Source organism: Salvelinus fontinalis, chromosome 13 (genome assembly GCF_029448725.1).
Source record: "Salvelinus fontinalis isolate EN_2023a chromosome 13, ASM2944872v1, whole genome shotgun sequence".
Classification (NCBI taxonomy): Eukaryota; Metazoa; Chordata; class Actinopteri; order Salmoniformes; family Salmonidae; genus Salvelinus; species Salvelinus fontinalis.
The window spans coordinates 17,754,222-17,772,895 of record NC_074677.1 but is presented as its reverse complement, the minus strand read 5'-3'; the positions used below and the strand labels follow the sequence as shown (position 1 = coordinate 17,772,895).

Here is an 18,674-nt window from a genome sequence, read left to right as displayed (position 1 = left end):
TCTCTTCTGTCTCAAGGTTCAATGAGCAACTGGGCAACCTGGACTCAGGGGTAGACGTAACATAGTAAATGTAAATCTGGGACACATTGTAAAATATATATAGGTTCAGAAATTTTGTGAAATAGCAGTTACAAATAGAAATCAAACTGGATGGACATCAGAAATAGAGGAAGGACTAAAAACAAACAAAATATAATGTCTGTAAAATGTGTATAATATGTATAAACTGAAGGTAGAAGCCTAAGTGTTATTGTTTAGTAGTTTACTCCAATTGGGGGAAGGGTGGTACGGTTTGCGTGGAATAATAAAGGTATATTCTAAAAAAATATATGTATATCTATATAGGTATGTGTATGTATATATGTGTATATGTATGCATATGTATATGGATATACAGTGGAGAGAAGAAGTATTTGATACACTGCCGATTTTGCAGGTTTTCCTACTTACAAAGCATGTAGAGGTCTGTCATTTTTATCATAGGTACACTTCAACTGTGAGAGACGAAATCTAAAAAAAAATCCAGAAAATCACATTGTATGATTTTTAAGTAATATATTAGGTATATATTTATCCCCCAAAAAGATATGGGGGATTGAAAATGATGCAGACAATTACATTGATCGAACCAACAATCTTTCCGCAATATTAAGCTGATCCACCCCTAAAAAAAAAAATCCGGGACACTCCAGTTAGTATGATATGTTACATTTTGTATGTTATGTACTAATTTGTTGATGTCAATCATCCATTTTGTATGAATTGTTACAAATTACAATTTCTATGATATGTTACAAATTGCAATTCATACAATATGTTACAAATTTGCAAAATGTATGATATGTTACATATTCCAATTTGTTCTGGCTAACGTTAGCTAGGTGGCTAGGTCACTAACGTTAGCTAGGTGGCTAACATTAGCTAGGCTAGGGGTTAGGGTTTGGGGTTAAGGTTAAGGTTAGGGTTAGGAATTACGTTAAAGGGTTTTAAGCTTAGTGTTAGAGTTAGGAGTTAGGAGTTAGGTTAAATGGTTAAGGTTAGGGTTAGAGGAAGGGTTAACTAACATGCTAAGTAGTTGCAAAGTAGTTCAAAAGTAGTAAGTAGTTGCAAAGTTGCTAAAATGCTAAAGTTGTCCGTGATGAGATTTGAACACGCAACCTTCGGGTTGCTAGACATTCGCATTATATGTCCGACCAACTACCCTACTTGTGTTTTCACCTCAAGTAACGTTCTATCTTATGTAAACATAACAAATAACATATCAAACTAATTTCATTGTCCCGGATTTACATTTACTATGTTACGTCTAGTGTTTGAAACCAGGCTGTATTAGGAGACCCATATTAGAGCTTTATGGCTTTTAAGAGAATGAGTCTGAGTCTGAGCTGTTGCTGGATACACAGGAGACAAAAGACAAGAGATAATTTATACATTATATTTGTTTTTAACGGTCTCAACGGAGTAGATGACTAATGTGATTTTTGCTTTTACTGTCTCTGAATAAAGTACTTCCTCCACAGCCCATGTATCAAACAGTCTGATTTCTGGCACCAGAGTTTCTGTTGGTTTGTTTGGTAGCCTATTATAATTATAAACGTCTGTCTCTGGTTTAGTGTGAACGCATTAATATGATTGGAAGAATCTGTTGGATATAATAATGGAATGAAATTTAGCTGTAGCTGTGCCAACTACGACTATAAAGTGACCCTCTCTTCACTCTAGACATTCAAATTACGTAAAGATGTTAAGCCTACATTAATCCAGGACTTGTTTTGGCAGATGAAGGCTGAGCGTGAACCAGAAACAGTTTGCTGACGTTATGATTCAAGCCTTTCGCGACTGTACAAATTCTCTTCCACAAACCATCCTGCATTGCTGACATCCTATCTCTGTAAGTGACCAGGAAACACACCGTTTTGGGACGTTGGAGCATGTATCTCTTCGGTGGTATGCTTAACAAACTGACCCTGTGGTGCCCTGCTGGGACGGCTTACTCAGCATGGATGTGTCCCAAATATCACCCTATTCCATATACTGTATTTAGTGCACTACATAGGGAATGGGATGCCATTTGGGACGCAGCCTATGTCTTCCTCCTGACTCCCTAGCTCTGTCCGTACTAATCGTACTATTTGTGATGTAAATTCAGTATGTAGTATGCTTATTGATCATAGTATAGATGTAGTTAGCATGCCAAAAGTTCCCGGATGTCGTACTAAATAGGCCAAAATACAAAGTATACAAGAAGTGGACACTATTTCTGTGCTTTTAGGGCCCATAATGCAATTCTTCAGAAAATGGGTGTGGCTTCACAACATTTTCAGATTTGAAGAAAATGGAGGAAAATATGCAGCCGAAGTCCGACGAGAGCAGATACAAATTCATTGCTTTAACTAATTATGACAAATGTTAAGAAAATGTTGAGCAATATAATAAAGTAATGACACAGAAACAGTAGGGGTTCAAACTTTAGAACCCAGTTCCTACATTTGAATATAAAATCGATTTTATCAAACAAAACCATGCTACATTTTATCTCTGGGACCCTCAGGATGACAAATCAGAGCAAGATTACTGAATATAAGTACATCATTTACCTTCAGAGGTGAATGTATCAAACCAAGTGCCGTGATAAAAGTTTTTTGTTGTTGTACACTCTCCTCAAACAATAGCATGGTATTTTTTCACTGTAATAGCTACTGAAAATTGGACAGTGCAGTTAGATTAACAAGAATTTAAGCTTGCTGAACATATAAGACATGTCTATGTCCTGGAAAGTTGGATGTTACTTACAACATCATGCTAATCACATTAGCGCGCGTTAGCTCAACTGTCCAGGTATAGGGACACTGATCCCGTAGAGGCTAGTTACCGTCCTAACGTTAGTTGGCAACTAATACTTCGAACTTGTCAGACAGTATATTAACTATATGCTATCTAACTAACTACCCAATGTTTATTGATTTAATTATTCACGTCATTCTAAGCTAAGTGGTATAGTCATTGTGAGTTCTCAATGGACATTGTTCATTCTTGCTATCTACTCCAATTTCAGAGCACTCTTGTCTGAGTGTGCCAGAGCGCAGAATAACTGATGGATTTACGAACACTCAACACCCGTTGAATATTTGAATATGGCAGGTGTCAGTAAACGTTGACAAAAACAAGCGTAATTAAATTGTTGCCGTAGCCACAGTTACAGTCACCAACACTCTGGATAACATGAAAACAGCATTACCAAGCGCGAGTAAAATGGTCAGAGTGAGTTGTTGTCTCATTTGTGTCTGGAAATAGCTAGCAAGCTAGCCAACGATACCCAGTTAACTTGGGTGCTTGACTGCCGTTGTGAGGTCAGAAGGTTCGGATCAACCTAAGTCCTCGGCCAGACCGTCCAGTGTGCGCTCTGAGAGCGAAACACTCTGAATTTACCAACGGGCAATCTGACAATGCTCTGGATTTGTGCACTCTGGCACTCCAGATTGAATTAACGACACACCCGAAATTGTAAAATGTCTAGCTAGTCATTTGTTATGCTAACAAGCTAGCAAGAGGTTGCATAGCAACAGCATCAACTTCCGGTAGACAGGCCGAAGCGCTAATACGCTCAACTGAAAGAATACTGTTCGTTTACAGTATACTAAAATTAACTAATAGTATATAATATGTAGTATATACTGTACTCATTAAGTATGTAGTATACAGTATGTTAGTATGGGTATTCGAACACAGCTCCTGTCCTGTCTTGACTCCCGCCCAACACCAACACAAACACAGCCATACATTATTAAGAAATCAGCTGTGTATGTCTGAAACCTGTCACACCGTATAAACTCACATTTTTATCCTGTACCCAGGTAAATGAATAAACCAACCCTTGCTGGTGGAGAAAGACTGGATGATATCGGAGTAGCTGTGTCTCGTCTCTGTTCTATGCACCCCTTGGATCCGCGGGATATTCAGGTTCGGGGGCAGGGGGCGGCTACTTTTTTCCAAATCACCATTCAGGGGTCCGGGAGTTCCTCTGACAATCTGGCCCGGTTGACTCAAGTAAGACCAAACCAAGTGGAATACTGCAGAGAGGCGGCACTGGGTTCACCTAAATGGGATCTCCGCCTCCCGCTCAGCATGAACAAATGGGCTCTGACTCATACTCCATGCGGTGCTAATGTATTCTAAAAGACACCCTAAGGTTTGAGGAACGGGTATTTAACACACAGCCGTCCGTACAGCATATAATTAAGAGAATTTGATTTCCTGCTCAGTTGGAGAATACAGGTTAGCGGTGACATAGAAAGGCGTGGAAGGAGACCCCATGTTTTAAAGAACTTAGAGAGTGGAGGTATCAGCTGTAGTACCACTAGGGGTGCATCCCAATAATATCTCCTTTCTCCTGAAGTGTACACTCATTCACTACTTCACACAAATCAAAAGACATTGGATTGTTAGAGGCATGGGATAGAGGGAGCTTCCACCATAGTGCTCCCAAGTGGCGCAGCGGTCTAAGGCACTGCATCTCAGTGCTAGAGGCATCACTACAGACCATGTTTAAATTCCAAGCTGTATCACAACCAGCTGTGATTGGGAGTCCCATACGGTGGCTTGGTTGGGGTACGCCATCATTGTAAATAAGATTTTTTTCCCGGTTCTGACTGGTATAAGATACATTTTTTATTTGAACTAGGCATAGTTCAAATAAAAAATATATCTTATACCAGTAATTTCCTTTCAAATCAGTGAAGAAAAGTGAACAAGTGCACACTTTGGGAGAAAGGAGAGATATTTGGGACATGGCCTCCCACTGGGCACAGACATCAATTCAACATCTATTCCACGTTGGTTCAGTGTAATTTGAAATGATGTGGAAACAATGTTGATTCAACAGGTGTGTGCCCAGGAGGATATAAAAACACTGAGACACACAGACTGGAGTACCATTAAATATACAGGACTATGGGGAGGCAGTGTGGTGAAAGAGCATGCAATATTAAGTAAATATACGAAGTAAAAAGACAATAAACATTCTGTAATTGACATCAATTTGGACCCGGATAAATGGATGCTCTCAAATGATTTTGAAAAATGTGACTTTCTTCAAAAAGCTGCAGAAGCTGCACCCAGGCGGGAAATGTAAATGTTAATCTGAGCTGTATGATTTGGAGGTAAGATCATCTATGGATGCCGATGTTGCCACAAAGCCACAAGTCCCGGGTTGTTATGACACCCTGGAATGAACGCAAGGTGAATGTTTTGTTTGTATGAGTGCCGATGTTGCCACAAGCGAGTCCCGGGTTGCCACGAGGTCCCCGGTTACACCACACCCTGGGGTGAATGCAAGGTGAATGTTTTGTTTGTATGATTTCTAAAGCTATGAACAAAAATCTGAAGAACATGTGTCATCTCATAAAAAATATATATACACCACCGTTCAAAAGTTTGGGGTCACTTAGAAATGTCCTTGTCCATTAAAATAACATCAAATTGATCAGAAATACAGTGTAGACGTAGTTAATGTTGTAAATGACTATTGTAGCTGGAAACTGCAGATTTTACATGTAATATCTACATAGGCGTACAGAGGCCCATCATCAGCAACCATCACTCCTGTGTTCCAATGGCACGTTGTGTTAGCTAATCCAAGTTTATCATTTTAAAAGGCTAATTGATCATCAGAAAACCCTTTTGCAATTATGTTATCACAGCTGAAAACTGTTTTACTGATTAAAGAAGCAATAAAATTGGCCTTCTTTAGACTAGTTGAGTATCTAGAGCATCGGCATTTGTGGGCTTGATTACAGGCTCAAAATAGCCAGAAATAAATAACTTTCATCTGAAACTCGTCAGTCTATTCTTGTTCTGAGAAATGAAGGCTGTTCCATGCGAGAAATTGCCAAGTATAATCGTACAATGCTGTGTACTACTCCCTTCACAGAACAGCGCAAACTGGCTCTAACCAGAATAGAAAGAGGAGTGGGAGGCCCCGGTGCACAACTGAGCAAGAGGACAAGTACATTAGAGTATCTAGTTTGAGCAACAAACGCCTCACAAGTCCTCAACTGGCAGCTTCATTAAAAAGTACCCGCAAAACACCAGTCAACGGTGAAGAGGCGACCCCCGGGATGCTGGCATTCTGGGCAGAGTTGCAAAGAAATATCAGACTGGAAAATAAAAATAAAAGATTAATATGGGCAAAAGAACACAGACACTGGAGAGAGATATGTTTTTTTCTTTGCAACTCTGCCTTGAAGGCCAGCATCCGGGAGTTGCGTCTTCACTGTTGCCGTTAAGACCGGTGCTTTTCTTTCAAAAACAAGGACATTTCTAAGTGACCCCAAACTTTTGAAGAGTAGTACATATATACATACTGTACCAGTCAAACGTTTGGACACACCAACTCATTCAAGGGTTTTTCTTTATTTTTACTGTTCTCTACATTGTAGAATAATAGTGAAGACATCAAAACTATGAAATAACACAAATGGAATCATGTAGTAAGCAAAAAACAAATCAAAATATATTTTATATTTGAGATTCTTCAAAGTAGCCACCCTTTGCCTTGATGACAGCGTTGCACACTCTTGGCATTCTCTCACCAGCTTCAAAAGGAATGCTTCTCCAACAGTCTTGAACGAATTCCCACATATGCTGAGCATTTGTTGGCTGCTTTTCCTTCACTCTGCGGTCCAATTCACCCCAAATCATTTCAATTGGGTTGAGGTCGGATGATTGTGGAGGCCAGGTCATCTGATGCAGCACTCCATCACTCTCCTTCTTGGTCAAATAGCCCTTACACAGCCTGGAGGTGTGTTGGGTCATTGTCCTGTTGAAAAACAAATGATAGTCCCACTAAACGCAAACCAGATGGGATGGCGTATCGCTGCAGAATGCTGTGGTAGCCATGCTGGTGAAGTGTGCATTGAATTCTAAATAAATCACTGATAGTGTCACCAGCAAAGCACCCCCACACCATCACACCTCCTCCATGCTTCACGGTGGGAACCTCACATGCAGAGATGATCCGTTCACCTACTCTGTGTCTCACAAAGACACGCCGGTTTAAACCAAAAATCTCAAATTTGGACTCATCAGACCAAATGACAGATTTCCACCAGTCTTGTCATTGATTTCTATGATTGATCTGTCCCCCTGGGCGGCAGTGACTCCTGTCCATTGCTCGTGTTTCTTGGCCCAAGCAAGCCTCTTCTTCCTATTGATGTCCTTTAGTAGTGGTTTCTTTGCAGCAATTCGACCATGAAGGCCTGATTCACGCAGTCTCCTCTGAACCGTTGATGTTGAGATGTGTCTGTTACTTGAACTCTGTGAAGCATTTATTTGGGCTGCAATTTCTGAGGCTGGTAACTCTAATGAATTTATCCTCTGCAGCAGAGGTAACTATGGGTCTTCCTTTCCTGTGGTGGTCCTCATGAGAGCCAGTTTCATCATAATACTTGATGGTTTTTTATGACTGCACTTGAAGAAACTTTGAAAGTTCTTGAAATTTTTCGCATTGACTGACCTTCATGTCTTAATAAAGTAATGATGGACTGTTGTTTCTCTTTGCTTATTTGAGCTGTTCTTGCCATAATTTAGGGCTATCTTCTGTATACCACCCCTACCTTTTCACAACACAACTGTTTGGCTCAAATGCATTAAGAAGGAAAGAAATTCCACAACTTTTAACTTTTAACAAGGCGCACCTGTTAATTGAAATGCATTCCAGGTGACTACATCATGAAGCTGGTTGAGAGAATGTCAAGAGTGTGCAAAGCTGTCATCAAGGCAATGGGTGGCTACTTTGAAGAATCTCGAATATAAAATATATTTTGATTTGTTTAACCCTTTTTTGCTTACTACATGATTCCATATGTGTTATTTCATAGTTTCGATGTCTTCCCTATTATTCTACAATGTGGAAAATAGTACAAATAAAGAGAAAACCCAGGAATGAGTAGGTGTGTCCAAACGTTTGACTGGTACTGTATATATAGCGAGAGAGATAGAAATCTGTTGTTAAGTAACACAGTTATTTTTGATTAGCTTGAAGGCTGTCGTGGGAGTCTGGGGACTATGGCATCAACAGTAATGTGTGATTATTTGGCATTCAATAAAGCAGAGAAGCAATAAACAGGCTTTGTGTTAATCCAGGATTAATTTTTATGTATATCAGATCAAGTGGGATTTCAGACTGGAGTGTTCCAAATACTCACTGGAGAGATATTACAAAATACATCAACTCACAGGAGTTTACAATCTCCACTGGCATGTCAGTCTGATGCCGTCTAATGCAGTCTAATGCAGTCTACTGCAGTCTGATGCAGTCTGATGCAGTCTGATGCAGTCTAATGCAGTCTACTGCAGTCTGATGCAGTCTAATGCAGTCTAATGCAGTCTACTGCAGTCTGATGCAGTCTGATGCAGTCTAATGCAGTCTGATGCAGTCTGATGCAGTCTAATGCAGTCTACTGCAGTCTGATGCAGTCTAATGCAGTCTAATGCAGTCTACTGCAGTCTGATGCAGTCTGATGCAGTCTGATGCAGTCTAATGCAGTCTAATGCAGTCTACTGCAGTCTGATGCAGTATGATGCAGTCTAATGCAGTCTGATGCAGTCTACTGCAGTCTGATGCAGTCTGATGCAGTCTAATGCAGTCTACTGCAGTCTGATGCAGTCTGATGCAGTCTACTGCAGTCTGATGCAGTCTGATGGAGTCTGATGCAGTCTGATGCAGTCTGATGCAGTCTAATGCAGTCTGATGCAGTCTACTGCAGTCTGATGCAGTCTGATGCAGTCTAATGCAGTCTACTGCAGTCTGATGCAGTCTGATGCAGTCTACTGCAGTCTGATGCAGTCTAATGCAGTCTACTGCAGTCTGATGCAGTCTGATGCAGTCTACTGCAGTCTGATGCAGTCTGATGCAGTCTGATGCAGTCTGATGCAGTCTAATGCAGTCTGATGCAGTCTGATGCAGTCTGATGCAGTCTGATGCAGTCTGATGCAGTCTAATGCAGTCTACTGCAGTCTGATGCAGTCTGATGCAGTCTACTGCAGTCTGATGCAGTCTGATGCAGTCTGATGCAGTCTAATGCAGTCTGATGCAGTCTGATGCAGTCTACTGCAGTCTGATGCAGTCTGATGCAGTCTGATGCAGTCTAATGCAGTCTGATGCAGTCTACTGCAGTCTAATGCAGTCTACTGCAGTCTGATGCAGTCTGATGCAGTCTGATGCAGTCTGATGCAGTCTGATGCAGTCTACTGCAGTCTGATGCAGTCTGATGCAGTCTGATGCAGTCTGGTGCAGTCTGATGCAGTCTACTGCAGTCTGATGCAGTCTACTGCAGTCTACTGCAGTCTGATGCAGTCTGATGCAGTCTGATGCAGTCTGATGCAGTCTACTGCAGTCTGATGCAGTCTACTGCAGTCTGATGCAGTCTGATGCAGTCTGATGCAGTCTGATGCAGTCTGATGCAGTCTACTGCTTGCTCTGGGTTTGTAGCTGCATGTTTCAGTTACTGTCCAGTTGAAAGTTGAAAGTGAACAAGTTGCCTTGGCTTGATCTCACGTTGTCTTTTATTTAATTGTATTGTGTCTAGAGTTGTATTAAAATGTTTTAATTGTACTTTAAATCAAGTTTGATTTGACACACATATGTGACTTTCCATACTGTTTTAGTCCACACAAACAAATAAAACAAACAAACATACGTAAGCAAGCAGTCATTTCAGGACTGAAAGGCATCTAGGACAGAGAGGCATCACGATTCAGCAAGCCACAGAACAGAAGTGAAGAGGGGAAATAGATCGATAGACTGGTGATTTATCCCATTGGCCCACTCTCTCCTGGCTGGGCCCACGGAGGCAGGTTGGCTTCCCAGCATCCTTACTCGGATAGATCATCATCATGTAATTGGTTTTAAATCAAGAGGAAGTCACTGCCGCCCAGGGGGACAGATCAATCATAGAAATCAATGACAAAACACTAAGATAATGCCTCCCAAATGGGATTATCCTCAGAGGAGGGGAGGAGAGGCGGGAGGATTTGTATTTCCTCTCCTGTGCCAGTGGGGAGCTTATTCTGTCACACCACATAATTGGTTTCTCCCACTTCTGGCCCTGTGATTTACAGAGGGATACAATATGGCATCAGAATTGTTCTATTTTTGGGGGGGGATAAACACGTGTCACCTTATACATGTCTCTAGACTGGTTCAATGTACAGCACTGCTGATGTGTTATAACTAGGCTAGAGCTAAAGACCATAGTTGTTACTGGTCAGGTCAAGTGGTTAGGAAAACAGCCTAGCCCTAAAGACTCTCTAGGGTACGTGAGACGTTAGCGTCCCACCTCTTCAACAGCCAGTGAAAATGCAGGGCGCCAAATTCAAAACAACATAAATCCCATAATTAAAATTCCTCAAACATACATGTATTTTACACCCTTTTAAAGATAAATAAATCCAGCCACAGTGTCCGATTTCAAAAAGGCTTTACGACGAAAGCAAAGCAAACAATTATGTTAGGTGAGTGCCTATTCACAGAATAACACAGCAATTTTTCCAGCCAAAGAGAGGATTCACAAAAGCAGAAATATAGATAAAATTAATCACTAACCTTTGATGATCTTCATCAGATGACACTCATAGGATTTCATGTTACACAATACATGTATGTTTTGTTCGGTAAAGTTCATATTTATATCCAAAAATCTGAGTTTACATTGGCGCCTTACGTTCAGAAGTCACAAAACATCCTTTGATTTTGCAGAGAGCCACATCAATTTACAGGAATACTCATAATAAACATTGCTAAAAGATACAACTGTTATCCATGGAATTTTAGATGCACTTCCCCTTAAAAACCTCTTATGGCTGCAAACCCGTCACCGGGATGATATGAAAACAGCCAGTGACAGTGCAGGGCGCCAAATTCAAACAACAGAAATCTCATAATTAAAATTCCTCAGACATTCATGTGTCTTATATCATTTTAAAGGTAATCTTGTTGTTAATCCCACCAAAGTGTCCGATTTGAAATATGCTTTTCAGCGAAAGCACTACAAACGATTATGTTAGGTCACCACAAAACCACAATAAGCACAGCCATTTTTCCAGCGAAAGATAGCTTTCACAAAAAGCAGAAATAGAGATAAAATGTATCACTAACCTTTGATTATCTTCATCAGATGACACTCATAGGACTTCATGTTACACAATACATGCATGTTTTGTTTGATAAAGTTTATATTTATATAAAAAAATCTGAGTTTACATTGGCACGTTACATTCACTAGTTCCAAAAACATCAAGTGATTTTGCATAGCCACATCGTTTCAACAGAAATACTCATCATAAATGTAGATGATAATACAAGTTATACACATGGAATTATAGATATACCTCTCCTTAATGCAACCGCTGTGTCAGATTTTTTTAAAACTTTACGGAAAAATAAACCATGCAATAATCTGAGAGCTCAGAACAATAGCCAAATTAGCCGCCATGTTGGACTCAACAGAAACCAGAAAATACATGATAAATGTTTCCTTACCTTTGATGAACTTCATCAGAATGCAGTCCTAGGAATCCCAGGTCCACAATAAATGCTTGATTTGTTCGATAATGTCCGTTATTTATGTCCAATTAGCTACTTTGGAATTGTTTACCAAACGCGCTAACCAAAGTCACAAAGCGCGTCCACTATAACGTGACAAAATGTCCAAAAGTTCCATAACAGTCAGTAGAAACATGTCAAACGATGTACTGAATCAATCTTTAGAATGTTGTTAACATACATCTTGAATAACGGTCCTACCGGAGAATTACATTGACTTCAGTTGACCGATGGAACGGAGCTCCCTCTCACGTGAACGCTCCAGTTCAATGCGTGAGCACCTCATGGCAGTGATTACTCATTCCTGTCTCCTTCGGCCCCTCTTCACATTAGAGTCATCAGACAAAGTTCTATTGACTGTTGACATCTAGTGGAAGCGGTAGGAAGTGAAAACTCATCCATATCTTGCTGTAATTTCAATGAGAGCTTGGTTGAAAATCTGCCACCCCCAGAAAAAATCCAAACAGAAAGTGGAACTTCTCAGGTTTCTGCCTACCATATGAGTTCTGTTATACTCACAGACATAATTCAAACAGTTTTAGAAACGGCAGAGTGTTTTCTATCAAATACTACTAATAATATGCATATATTAGCAACTATGACATAGGAGCAGGCTGTTTACTCTGGGCACCTCTGTGCACCTTTCATCCAAGCTACTCAATACTGCCCCTTCAGCCATAAGAAGTTAATGCAACCGCTGTGTCAGATTTCAAAAAAGCTTTACGAAAAAAGCAAACCATGCAATAATCTGAGTCGGCGCTCAGAGCCCAATCAAGACACAAATATAGCCGCCATATTATGCAATCAACAGAAGTTAGAAGTAACAATATAAACATTCACTTTCCTTTGATGATCTTCATCAGAATGCACTCCCAGGAATCCCAGTTCCACAATAAATGTTTGTTTTGTTCAATAATGTCCATCATTTATGTCCAAATTCCTCCTTGTTGTTCTAGCTTTCAGTACACTTTCCAAACTCACGACGCGCGGGCAGGTCCAGCGGAAAGTACGGACGAAAAGTAAAAAGGTTATATTACAGTCCGTAAAAACATGACAAACGAAGTATTGAATCAATCTTTAGGATGTTTTTAACAAAATTCTTCAATAATGTTCCAACTGGAGTATTCCTGTGTCTTCAGAATTGCGATGGAACAGAGCTCGCTCTCACGTGAACGCGCATGGTCAGAGCATGGTCACTTCATGGCAGACCTGACTCATTCCTCTCTCCTTCGGCCCCACTAAACAGTGGTGGCATCAGAAAAGGTTATAACGACTGTTGACATCTATGGAAGCCTTAGGAAGTGCAACATTACCAATATCCCACTGTATCTTCAATAGGAGCTGAGTTGAAAATCGACCAACCTCAGATTTCCCACTTCCTGGTTGGATTTTTTCTCAGGTTTTTGCCTGCCATATGAGTTCTGTTATACTCACCGACATCATTCAAACAGTTTTAGAAACTTCAGAGTGTTTTCTATCCAAATCTACTAATAATATGCATATTCTAGCTTTTATGGCTTTGTAGCAGGCTGTTTACTCTGGGCATGCTTTTCATCCGGACGTGAAAATACTGTCCCCTACCCCAAAGTAGCCTGCTGAATGATGTTTCCCAGATAGGGGTTTGGGACCACCTGGTGAGTTATAGCCCGTTTCTCTTTGTCACTGGTAAAGACTGGGTGGTGGCAAGGAACATTCAACTGGGGCAATAGAACATTAAAAAGATTTCAGGTGAGTCAAACTGCAGGACAGAAGTTTAGGACTGATTTGGGTTAGAAAGTCATATTACCCTTCAGCTGCCACCCCATCCATCTGAAGGTGTTATGAGTGGGACTGGCCTCATAATGGCTCTGATTAGTGTGGGGCCAAGACCATATGCACAGGGACTGGCGGTTCCTTCCAGGTAATTTGCTGCTGATTGTCAGGGACCAGGTGAGGTACGAGAAGTGACATGTCAGGTTGAACACCTGGACACCACCAGATTTGCTGCTGACACTACAGGGTGGGAGACTTTGATCTCTTCAGACTGGACCTTATCATGATTAGAACCACAGTTTTTCCTGGTCAGACTGGACAGTATCACGGTTAGGACCAGATTTTTTCCGGGTCAGACATTCTTCAATCTACTATGAATCTGAAAAACTCATACAGTTATGAGTATCGTATCCAACTCATAACAAAAGATAAGTCTGATTCATGTGGAGAACCACTAACACGTCATGTAATGGCTTCCAGTCCAGTCATAATAGTCATAATAACAAGGCTGTCTGACTGTAGTGGGAACAGATCTCAGGCTGCATGTTACATTTTTAATGCATTTTAATGCTGCGCCGGGCTTGGAGTTTTAAATAGAATATGAAGAAAAGCAATCAGGAATGGCCGCCCCTCCACGTCGCTCTACGCCGTTCCAGCGTCACCCAGGTCTCTTAAGTTCCAAGTGTCAAGGTGATTAATGAGTTATCTGCAGGTTGTATTGGGCCTGCATATTCAACTGCAGGATTACATGTCAAAGAATGATGAGTGTCTTTGGTAATGTTAGAAAACATAACGTTCAAGTTTTATACACAGTATGACCTATGTGACTGACAGGGCAAGTGATTCACTGTAATCTTGTTATGGTTTCTCTTTAACCCTCAGTGATAGTATGATCGCTGTATTGCTCTATAATCTTATGGTTTCTCTTTAACCCTCAGTGATAGTATGATCGCTGTATTGCTCTATAATCTTGTTATGGTTTCTCGTTAACCCTCAGTGATAGTATGATCGCTGTATTGCTCTATAATCTTGTTATGGTTTCTCTTTAACCCTCAGTGATAGTATGATCGCTGTATTGCTCTATAATCTTGGTATGGTTTCTCTTTAACCCTCAGTGATAGTATGATCGCTGTATTGCTCTATAATCTTGGTATGGTTTCTCTTTAACCCTCAGTGATAGTATGATCGCTGTATTGCTCTATAATCGTGTTATGGTTTCTCGTTAACCCTCAGTGATAGTATGATCGCTGTATTGCTCTATAATCTTGTTATGGTTTCTCGTTAACCCTCAGTGATAGTATGATCGCTGTATTGCTCTATAATCTTGTTATGGTTTCTCTTTAACCCTCAGTGATAGTATGATCGCTGTATTACTCTATAATCTTGTTATGGTTTCTCTTTAACCCTCAGTGATAGTATGATCGCTGTATTGCTCTATAATCTTGTTATGGTTTCTCTTTAACCCTCAGTGATAGTATGATCGCTGTATTGCTCTATAAATATAGTTATTCACTCTTCACCTTGGCACATTTCTGAGAATTTCATTTCTGAGAATAATCATTCTCAAGTAGTCACTGAGCTAGCCACAAGTGATTTGGAATTATACTTCAGGTAATTACAATTTGCTGCCCCTCTCATATCCTGTCTTTGAAACTGTGTGTTGGAATCTGTCATGGAAGATGAGAGGTGAGAAGAACATTGGTGACAATTAGACAAACATTGACTTACACCGATTACCTAATTTGGTTCCTAGGTTTATTTGTTTGTTTTCGTCATTGTACAGAGGTGAACCTTGGCACCAACAGATTTCTCATTACCTATTTACCGGTCCTCCACCTGCAGTGAGAGTTAGAAGGCAATAGTTTGAACAGTAAAATGTTTTCTTCTGTCACTGCATGTTCCCCACTGTTTATCATACTTACAGATGTAAGATCTTAATTTGAGCCAGTTTGCTACAGAAGGAAAATAATCACGCAGCAACAGGAAATGTGAATTGTCATGTGGATTATAATTAATGTAAATTTTTTGTAGGGGTTGATACATTTTTTATTAAGGAAAATGAAGTGTGACATTTTAAAGTGGAAATTATTCATGTTTGAAGGCTTTTTAAACCTTGAATACACTATAAGTTCTCAGCGACAAAAATTAAGATCCATCTGTAAGTACGAATAAAAAAAACATTCTGGGAAGAGGTGTGTGTGTGTGTGTGTGTGTGTATTAGGGTAAGCGACACTGTTGTGGTAGAAACACCAAACTTCTGGTTGTACCCTCTCTATGCATCTCCATAGTGTTAATCTGGCCTCATTAAAACAGAACAGTCTGCATTCCTCCACAGGGTTAAGGACACATCAGGGTGTTTAACTAAAGCTCTCACAGTCTGGCACCCTGACTGTGTTGTGTCTGTAGAGTAGTGGGTTCCATACGGTTTAGGGTTAGATGTGGGCGAAATGGCACCCTATTCCATACCATGTGCACTACTTTTAACCAGAGCAAACTGGTGTGGGAGTTAGAGTAAGAGCCAACTGGTGTGGTCAGTGGGGGAGTTAGAGTAAGAGCCAACTGGTGTGGCCAGTGGGGGAGTTAGAGTAAGAGCCAACTGGTGTGGTCAGTGGGGGAGTTAGAGTAAGAGCCAACTGGTGTGGTCAGTGGGGGTGTTAGAGTAAGAGCCAACTGGTGTGGCCAGTGGGGGAGTTAGAGTAAGAGCCAACTGGTGTGGCCAGTGGGGGAGTTAGAGTAAGAGCCAACTGGTGTGGCCAGTGGGGGAGTTAGAGTAAGAGCCAACTGGTGTGGCCAGTGGGGGAGTTAGAGTAAGAGCCAACTGGTGTGGCCAGTGGGGGAGTTAGAGCAAGAGCCAGTGCATTAGTCCTGTAGATGAAATACTGCGGGAGAAGCCAATTAATTGTTCTGGAGGCAACACTTTCATTTGTGTGCACACAGCACAGAGAGACTGGGGTAATACATCAGAACAGAGAGACTGGGGTAATACAGCAGAACAGAGAGACTGGGGTAATACAGCAGAACAGAGAGACTGGGGTTATACATCAGAACAGAGAGACTGGGGTAATACATCAGAACAGAGAGACTGGGGTTATACATCAGAACAGAGAGACTGGGGTTATACATCAGCACAGAGAGACTGGGGTTATACATCAGCACAGAGAGACTGGGGTTATACATCAGAACAGAGAGACTGGGGTAATACAGCAACACAGAGCGACTGGGGTTATACTTCAGAACAGAGCGACTGGGGTAATACAGCAGCACAGAGAGACTGGGGTAATACATCAGAACAGAGAGACTGGGGTAATACATCAGAACAGAGCGACTGGGGTAATACATCAGAACAGAGCGACTGGGGTAATACATCAGAACAGAGCGACTGGGGTAATACATCAGAACAGAGCGACTGGGGTAATACATCAGAACAGAGCGACTGGGGTAATACATCAGAACAGAGCGACTGGGGTAATACATCAGAACAGAGCGACTGGGGTAATACATCAGAACAGAGAGACTGGGGTAATACATCAGAGCAGAGAGACTGGGGTAATACATCAGAACAGAGAGACTGGGGTAATACATCAGAACAGAGAGACTGGGGTTATACATCAGAACAGAGAGACTGGGGTAATACATCAGAACAGAGAGACTGGGGTTATACATCAGAACAGAGAGACTGGGGTAATACAGCAGCACAAAGAGACTGGGGTTATACATCAGAACAGAGAGACTGGGGTTATACATCAGAACAGAGAGACTGGGGTTATACATCAGAACAGAGAGACTGGGGTAATACAGCAGCACAAAGAGACTGGGGTTATACATCAGAACAGAGAGACTGGGGTAATACATCAGAACAGAGAGACTGGGATTATACATCAGAACAGAGAGACTGGGGTAATACATCAGAACAGAGAGACTGGGGTAATACATCAGAACAGAGAGACTGGGGTAATACATCAGAACAGAGAGACTGGGGTAATACATCAGAACAGAGAGACTGGGGTAATACATCAGAACAGAGAGACTGGGGTAATACAGCAGAACAGAGAGACTGGGGTAATACATCAGAACAGAGAGACTGGGGTAATACATCAGAACAGAGAGACTGGGGTAATACATCAGAACAGAGAGACTGGGATTATACATCAGAACAGAGAGACTGGGGTAATACAGCAGAACAGAGAGACTGGGGTAATACATCAGAACAGAGAGACTGGGGTTATACATTAGAACAGAGAGACTGGGGTAATACAGCAGAACAGAGAGACTGGGGTAATACATCAGAACAGAGCGACTGGGGTTATACATCAGAACAGAGCGACTGGGGTAATACAGCAGCACAGAGAGACTGGGGTTATACATCAGAACAGAGAGACTGGGGTAATACGTCAGAACAGAGAGACTGGGGTAATACATCAGAACAGAGAGACTGGGGTTATACATCAGAACAGAGAGACTGCTATGTTGTTAGGTATGGCTCTGCAGCACTACTAGGCATGGGAGAGAGAGACATTTTTATGCGGATCTTCCTCAATACTTTGACAATACAGATTGAATCCAAGGTTGTGTCCCAAATGTCACCCTATGTCACGGTCGTCTTGAGGTGAATGAATGGACCAAGGCGCAGCGTGATATGAATACATCTTTAATTTTACGACGAAGATGAACACGAAACGAAACACTTATGCAAACTATACAAAACAACCGTGACGCTACAAACGAAAGTGCGCACACACAAGCTACTTACGTTCAACATAGACAATCTCCCACAATCACATAAAGCCTATGGCTGCCTTAAATATGGCTCCCAATCAGAGACAATTAATGACATCTGTCTCTGATTGAGAACCAAACCAGGCAACCATAGACTTTCCTAGAACTCTCTCCTGAACACAAACCCATACACTATACAACACCCCCTAAACAATACACACACCCTAAACTAGACAAAACACACAAACTTCCCATGTCACACCCTGACCTAACTAAAATAATAAAGAAAACAAAGAATACTAAGGCCAGGGCGTGACACCCTATTCCCTACACAAGGCAGGGAGTGGCAGAAAGGGATAGATAGAGAGCGGGCCCTTGTCAAAAGTAATACACTACATAGAGTGCCATTTGGTACGCCACCCAAACACCAGCGATTCCAGTCATCCCTTACATTGCAGTGGTTTAACCCTTAGCTACCGTGAGATCTGCTTGGACACAGTGTGTCAGAACCAGCAGTAAGCAGGCTGCCACTCAACAGCTTTGATAAAGGCTTAGAATGTAACACTGTGAGTAGGTGGGTACACAATGTCGTTGACAACATTCT

At 41.3% G+C, this 18,674-nt stretch overlaps 1 long non-coding RNA gene across 1 annotated transcript in view; it reads right to left on the bottom strand.

The window, feature by feature from the left end:
- Positions 1-4,081, bottom strand: part of LOC129868195 (uncharacterized) — a 63,126-nt gene extending 59,045 nt beyond the window's left edge. Inside the window, exon 1 of the long non-coding RNA XR_008761732.1 lies at positions 3,836-4,081. This is a non-coding gene — a long non-coding RNA (uncharacterized LOC129868195). The remainder of the gene's footprint in view (positions 1-3,835) is intronic.
- Positions 4,082-18,674: the final 14,593 nt, after the last annotated feature.